At 41.9% G+C, this 8,181-nt stretch overlaps 1 long non-coding RNA gene across 1 annotated transcript; it reads right to left on the bottom strand.

Moving 5' to 3' along the window:
• Nucleotides 1-3,227: 3,227 nt before the first annotated feature.
• Nucleotides 3,228-5,539, bottom strand: LOC121679948. Its single transcript, XR_006021496.1, has 3 exons — nt 4,204-5,539; nt 3,972-4,113; nt 3,228-3,801 (listed from the first exon to the last, which is right to left on the bottom strand). It is a non-coding gene; the product is annotated as an uncharacterized LOC121679948 (long non-coding RNA).
• Between the last annotated feature and the right edge of the window lie 2,642 nt (nt 5,540-8,181).

Raw genomic sequence — 8,181 nt, 5'->3', positions numbered from 1 at the left:
TGAGTGACAGGATGCAATAATCTCATAATCTCACTGCCTTCGGCATAACTGCTAACAGTGCGCCTAGGCCTACTGTTAAACACCTGGAAAATTAAGCTGCTGTTTTCTTTTCATGACGAGCACTAGGCCTGGCCTACGCCTGAATGATTTATGACTGAATGGAACGTTGCGATTTTAAAGAACTATTACGTCATGTGACAAAGTTTACACTAATCATCCTTATGTTGAGATGTCCATTCTCTTTGCCCTAGACTATCATTTGTGCGCGAAGCATGTTTCAATTAAGACAGTACACAAGCTATTTTAATTGTTGTAATATTGAATTATTTCATGAATAAATTGTACGCACAGTACATTGTACGGCCAACGCAAGGGGCAACTCTTATCTTCAATTTCCCTTCCAAATTACGTTTTATTGTCTGAAGACATCTATTGCAAGAATTTAACATTCTAACAGCATCAGCAAAGCAAATGCAAGCTGACCAAAGTGCAGTCGGTTCTCCCGCCATGTTTTTTGAAATCACACACCTGCTGTATCTAAAGGCCCACGCACATAAGGCCTGCTACGACTATCACTCTACACGCCCCCTTTTGCACGTCACAATTTAATTTACTATAGCTGATCCTGCCTCCTGGCTCCTCAAAATGCCGCATCATGTGAACAGATCAGCAGGCCGGCAAATTTTCACCTCGCTTTCAGACACAAAAAGACGTCCACTCTTCCCGCAAATTTAGCGGGATCTCTGTGTGAAAAGGACTTGTGTGAAAAGGACTAATGACAACGTGACTGCTGCTATAGAGAATGTTTCCCAGATAAATAGCATCAGTTGTTCATGACTGTCTGTAACTTAGCCAACAGTTTCACAGCCTGTTCATTGACAACACTTGCTCAGAACAAGTAGCCTTTCGTTCACACGATGACTGACATATTGTCACATTCTAATCATCTCTCTCTCTCCAAATAGGCTTAATCATTTTATTAGCACTAAACAAATTAAAGTGTATTGCATAGCCTATTGTTATAGGTCACTTTTAAAATCAGTTCATATTATGTAATTATATCCTGGCCATGGATGCATTAATCATTGCATCTGTATTCAAAAATGTCGGGTAAAAAGCAATTAAGCATCCTCTCATTCACCCTGAAAGGAAAGCCCCCTAAAAGGTCCAGGTTAGTGGATGCTCAGAGGTGGTGAAAAGGCCCATTATTGAATTGTCAGTGCCATGTGTCAAATAATTTATTTTGCAAATCTGAGCAATTATAAATTATACTTTTGCCCCATTTTGACTTAGGAGGGCATTGCTCCTACATACTTTAGCCAATAATCAAACGTCTGCTCTCTTTTGGAAAGCTGAGACACTGTTGGAAAACGATTAGAATAACTGTGTGATGTACTGTCACAAAGTTACAAAGGCTAGATTATTCTTTTATTTTTCTACCGGATAACAAGCATCTTTGAACTGACCACATTTCAGCCCTCGAGGTCTTGACTTGATATGACTTGAGTCCTAGCATTAGGTCTTGTCATGCTGACTGCAAAAGTAGATCAATATAGAATGACAACATGAGCACTTTAGACCATTATTTGCCAAGGTATACTCATGCATTTGGTAAAATGCCCTATGAAAACTCCCCATAGGACTTTGGGTTATCCAAAATGCATACTGGCAATCAAATGCTTACTGCATATGAACCCCACATAAGCATAATCTTGGCCTCAAATGAAAGGTAATACTCTGAAGTTTCATGCTTGCATTTGGATTGTAGGCTACTTCAGGTTCTGATATGACTACACTAAATATGGAATAATTACAAAAAATACAAATCTTTACAAGTTCTATTTCAATGCAATTGGTGTGTATAAGACAGGCTATATTTCTGCACAACTAATATTGGATCAACTGGTAACTGACCTGGGGCTGGTGTATGCTAGCTGGTGATGCTAGTTGCGCGTGTAAATCCTCACACCCCTAACCTTAAAAACGCTTCTAACCGCTGAGTTGGAAGCCTGTGCTTTTAGCTCAGTGGTTAGAGCGCTCGACTCCCATGCCAGTGTGTGTTGACGTGGCGGGCGGGCGGGCGGGCGGGTGGGGGGGGGGGGTGTGTGGTCGTCGGGGAATGTCACTCTTGCCTGTCCTCAAAACTTGAGAGCCCTGTTAAAGGAACACTCCACCCATTTGCATTAGGCTTTGCATTGTTAGAAACCCAGTCATACTTTTGAATGGTCATGCAACACTCTCTCATTTCCCCCTGAGACGGGAGAAATCCGTATTCACCTCTTTACACTTCCTCCCACAATGATGCAAAAATCGTAATTTTGCGTCATTGTCGGAGGAAGTGTAAGAGGGGTGGATTTCTGTTGAGACTACAAGCGCTAGTTCCCACCCTTTCAACCCCGCCCATAAGGGGTTGGACCTAATGCACTAACAGACCTATCACAGATCAGTGCCAGTGCTTTTGAATTCACTGGCAGAGAGCTGCAGAGACCTGCAGACAACATGGCCGAAGGTACCGAATACGCAGACAAATGCAATATGGAGGACTGGGATTTTGAAGACGATATGGTAGAAAAGGATGTTCGTGGCTATCTTTATGGGCCACAATATAGCGACTAGCAGCTGAGGGCTATGGAGGAACAGGAGGCGGCTGAAGCTGCTGCCACAGCAGCCGAGGCAGACGACCTGCCTGCCGCGGACGAGGAGCCCGCAATGGCTCGAGCTGGGGCGAATTGGTGGTGCCTGTGCTCTAACTGTGCGCCAATGGACACAGAACAAGAGTCTGTCTGCTGCCGAGAATTCCAGCGATGCCAATTTCTTCTGGACGAAATCACGGAATCGGAGGATGACACGGACGTGTGTGTTGTTGATCACCCGAGTTTCGCACCCCATATGGATAGTGGCGTCCTGGAGACCTACTTTAGAATACCTAAGGTCAACTGGAAACGGCAGCCAAAGCCTACAGGGCCAAATGGACGTCTTTCTGTAAAGTACGTTTATTTTCTTTGTTACTATGTCAAGGAGTAATCTTGCTAACACGCTAACGTGGCATGTTCATTGCACAAATAGCTTGCAGTTATGCTAGCTACTGTGGCACGCTAGGCTATAAGACCATCGCTCACTTTATACTCAATGTTTTGTCCAGACAATTTCTTCTAACAGCCTACCAGCACTTTCTTGAGTGGGTCCTACAAGGAGAGAGATTGGGCAGAGGTCGTCATGTCGTGTTACCTGCTTGTGTCGTGCTGGCTATCCGCCAGAAATACCCAGCTCCAGACGGCCAGTACTGCGGGCACCAAGAAGCGGAGGACGCTCGAGGAGCTATAGTTTCATTGTTTGTATATAGTCATTCAACAGTTGTATTGTTTGTATATTATAGTTATTTAATTGAATGCTTAAAATGTACGTTGTTGTAGTTCTTTCTTAGTAGTGGCAGTGCAAACAGGTAAGGTAGTGCAAGGATAAGGTCAAAAGACCATCAAAGACATAAGACATGGTAATATTACAAAATATTTGTGAGGAATGGGTTAATGTTGAGCTTGACGTCTCAGAAGCGGCTCTTGAATGATTATGTTGCAGCTTTCTTTGACGGCTTTGGGACAGGGGGCAATGTTAGGTGGCAAAGGAGGTTGTGGTTGGGTGAGTGAAGCGGTTGAGTCCTTGAATGTTATGTTTGGGTTGCGTCTGTTTTCTATGACCTTCTCAATTAGTGTCTGGATGAACTTGGTGGTGTGTGGCTTATAGATTTTCTTGACTATTCATTGCTTTGACTTTTTCAGAAGACCTGCTTGACGCGTGGTTCTCCTATAAATGACAAGGATTATAATGATTACACAGATGCCTGAATAAAGATTTGACTAGTAGATGTCTCTCCACAGGAATAGAATGAACTTTTCAGCAAAGTATGCATTTTGAGTTAGCTGTGAATATGCTACTTATGGTTATTTTAGTATTTAGAGTACATGAAAACACACCTGTTGCCGTGGTGGCTTGTTCTCATGCCACAATGTTCTCATTATGTTCCATGATGGTGAGGTAGGCCCTCTCCCTCGTAGCTGAAGGCCTGGCATTTAGGGAGGTACTTCAGGAGAGCTCTGTGAAAGATCTCCAGTGGCCCTGTGTGAAAAGGAGAATATATAGTACTAATTAAACATGTTCAATAGGATATGTTCAAAACATGTGGGTATAAAGGGTGTCAGTTCTTACCAGTATGTTTGAAGAGGGCCATCTTCTGAAGATCTTTCAAAAGCCTTTTATCAAAGACGAGCGACGTCAGGTCCTGATATGCCACCGAGTCCTTCTTCAGCCACATCCTCTTCTTCTGCTCCTCAGCTGTTAGAGGAGCATGGTCACAGTGATGCCGCTTTCCATCCGTGTCAGTCCATCGATGTTCATAGACCACGTGGTGTGGAATGCACTTCCACCTGTTTTGTAGTGCCTTTCATCTGTTTCACCAACTTCAAGGGTGCTGGCACTGGTATCAAGACCAGGTGTACTTGGACATGGTGACTATAAAACAAACAAGAGGTTTCTTTTCAAACTATATTCCACTAATTTAAAATAGTTCCCTGAGTGCATACACACTATTAGGAAGTGCATTGAATGTATTGAGTGGTGGATAAACTATCAAGAGGTGGATAAACTATTTCTGAAATTCAGTGGTGGATAAACTGCGTTTACTTGCGATTAGCCTCCACTGCAGCCATGATTAGAGATAATATTATTTAGGCTACTTACAAACTGTTCTTGTTCAATAACGTTAAAAACATTTGAATAATGTCAGACTAACATAGTAAAACATGGTGGATTTACATCGCTAATAGCAAACTTATGCAGCTAACACACAATTGACACGATATTCATAACTGTCTAACGTTACATTGCTAACTTTGCTTCCTCGTTGCTGACGATTGGAGTTAGCGAGGCAGCAAGCGACCAAAACATACAAGATATTTACTTTATAAACAGCCAAATCATATGAGATGTGCTGCTTTACAGCAGACGACTATATCAGTGTGTTCTCAGTCGAGAAGTAGAGTCGAGTCAGAAAAACCTTACCTCCAGGCAAATGCGTTTAGCGCAGCTAGTACTGCTAGTTCCAGAAGTTCCTGGCTGTTCGTCGACATCATCTGGCAAGGTAAATATCGACGGAATTGCGGTTTTCACAAGCGCGGGTCTCTTCACTCCTAAGGGGTTCTTCTGCCTTGAAATGTAGACTGCACACCGTCAGATGTTTTAGTGCTTCAATGGCTGTGTCCTCTCCGAACTTCGGGTTATTGATAGCCCGTAGCCACTTTTTGCACAACTCCAACTCTTTGGGTAATCTATGAAAATTTACTCCCGTGTATTTTCCTTGTGCTGGCTGAACATCCCGGTAACATGCAAGTGCACACCATTTCGAAACACAAACGAGGAGTAATTCACTAATGAGTTCGCAAACTAAGTCTTCACTAGAAATTGTTTGAAATGATTTCCAGGTAGCGTAGAGTGGAGTGGAGTCATTTTCTGCCTTTTCTCGGTCAAGAAGGCACCAAATTAGAAATTTATGCTACTATTCTACTACATATATGACCCACTTTCAATATATATTCATGTCTCCACTAACCTGGCAATAGCCAGATGAATTTCGCTCCGCCTAGCTCCACTCATCCATCTGGAACCGATCCATTGAAGTGTTGCTTCAGTTGCTTTATGATTGAATAAGCCACTTGTCCGTCATCTATTGACGTGCTACTTCAACCACTCACATCGAAGCCAACCCGTGACGCTAATAACAGACTCACAGTCGCTTCTACGCTATGTCACATCTATGAAACTCCCGCCCTGCGTCCTGATTGGCTAAACCATAAAGTTGGTTGGAGAAATCACTCTCAATGGAAGAGGTCCCAGATGGATGTGAGTGAAGCTAGGCGGAACGACATTCATCTGGCTAGGGTCAGGTTATGTCTCCACTGGTGGAATGTCCCTTTAATATGTCTGCATTTATTTGTGTGTATGTGCGCGTGTATAAGACGGCATAGTCCATAGTCTGTGCCGTCAGGGCATTAAATATGTGCGGTCACATTTAGGACCGTCACAGGCACCAAGTGCCTGGGGGGGCACCAAAAAATCTGGGTCGTGAAAAATCACCACAATAGGCTACTAGTATTTAAATAACAAATAAAATATGTCTAAAACATGTTAATATGCAAAAGCAATACAAAAGTAATATAGGCCTAAACCAAATTAGTCGAAAAAGGTGAATCTCCTGTGCTGCCCCCCCTCCCCCACCTCCCAGTGGTCTGTTCGATTATTAATCCCAAATTTGGCAGACAGTAGACATGGCCTCGAAAAGACACCAAGAGTCAGGGGCGGAAAAAAGGAAAAAGAAGAGACAGCGGGATGATGCTGCGCGTCACTTGCAGTTAAGACAATGTTTTAAATAAAAAATAATCTTTAGTTTTGTAGCCCTTGCGTGTATGCATGTCTGCTTATGCCAGGTAATACTACTACCGTCAATAAACTTTGTAACGTAAGCTCCTACTAGCCATGTTCATGTTCAAGTGTTACGTTGCAAATTATTGATGCTGGCTAGCTAGTTATTTTATGTTGTGGATATGGATATGGATTATGGGTTATTGAATGCAACAGGGGCGTGCAGAGACCTTTGAAGGGGCAGGGGTTCAAATTTAAAAAAAGGGCATATGAAACAATTTTCAGAAAATGTGTTAACTTTATTTAAAACTTAATTTTGATTACAACCCAATAGAGAATACATAGGCTACATGCAAATTATATCAGAAAAAAACATCTTCCATCACACTGTATCCACAAAATAAAAATATAACATTTGCAAAAAGTGCAGCATGGAATCTTGCATCATGCTACCACAAGTTAAACTCAAGGAATACCTTGTATCCTTCCATCAGACGGTATACAAACTATATTCTCAAAAAAAAGAAGCATCTTCTATTCAATCATTTCACACTGTTGAAATTTAAATTTTTGCATTTAAATTCTAGCATTATGCTATTTTAATGATGATGGTGGGACAGGCTATTATATGGTTTAGCAATTTGCAAAGTAGTCTAATGTACTGATAAACATTTTATACATTTTCATATTTATTAATTATGCATCAAGAAGAATGGGTGTAAATAGCAGACAGAGCTGTAACACATTTTTCTCATTTCTCTCCTTGGTTCTGAAAATTCAATAGGAGTGCATGTACTGTAGGCCTACTGTAGCCAGGGCACAGACAGATAGGTCTTTTCAGTTTTCATTAGGTTATTGTCTACACAGAGATCATAGGCTATAAGGCTACATCTTATAGCCTGGCGGGCCATCCTATATCATTGAAATGTATACAGGCTGAGCGAATTAATTTGCCGCCGCTAGGGTGCGTCTAGATTTCTAGGCTATACATCTTATTGATTAAATCCAAAGCTAATTTTATTAGCCTAGAAATCTAGACGCACCCTAGCGGCAGCAAATATGTTATTGCCTAGTCTGGCTTGTCAGGCTATAATTTTAATGTTTATCACAGTGAACTACCACCACTGTTGCTGGTGTTTTGCAGATTCACGCGTGTGGCCACTGTGTGAAATGACGCGTAATGTAGCCTACTGTAAACAGAGAACGACGTGTGGAGTTGGGTTAGTTAAACAACTACAGTAGCCTATGTCGTCGGCTTATGACGATTTAGAAAATGTTTGCCTACTCTGTTTTATGAACTAGGTCTACTAACCTAAGCTACTATAACATAGTAACCTAAACAGAATATGTTACGAACGCCTTCGATTTTCGAAGCTGCCAGGTTATTGAAATGGATGGACCATGACATGGTTAAAACGGCTTTGATAGCCTACTTCATTAAACATGAAACAACTTTAAACATTTTATTCTCTATCTCTAAGCTGAATACTATTGCATGTTCAGAGAGGCTAACTGCCAAGACCTTACCGTGCTCCCAAACGTCTCCTGCAGCACTGTGCCTGCGTGCACCTTCTGAGAGTACACTGAATGTATGACGTCACGGATTGGTGGCCGCAAGGCATTATTTGTGTAAATTTCTAATTTCACAAACTATTAATAAGACATTTTAGCGAATATTCACGTTGGAACTAGCGGAAGTATTACAAATTTTAAAAAGTAAAAAACGGGTCTTGTCAAAAGGGCACTTGGACATCAAAGGGGCAAACGGGC

Source organism: Alosa sapidissima, chromosome 13 (assembly GCF_018492685.1).
Source record: "Alosa sapidissima isolate fAloSap1 chromosome 13, fAloSap1.pri, whole genome shotgun sequence".
NCBI lineage: Eukaryota > Metazoa > Chordata > Actinopteri > Clupeiformes > Clupeidae > Alosa > Alosa sapidissima.
The sequence above is the reverse complement of the archived record's forward strand: the minus strand, read 5'-3'. Positions and strand labels throughout refer to the sequence as shown.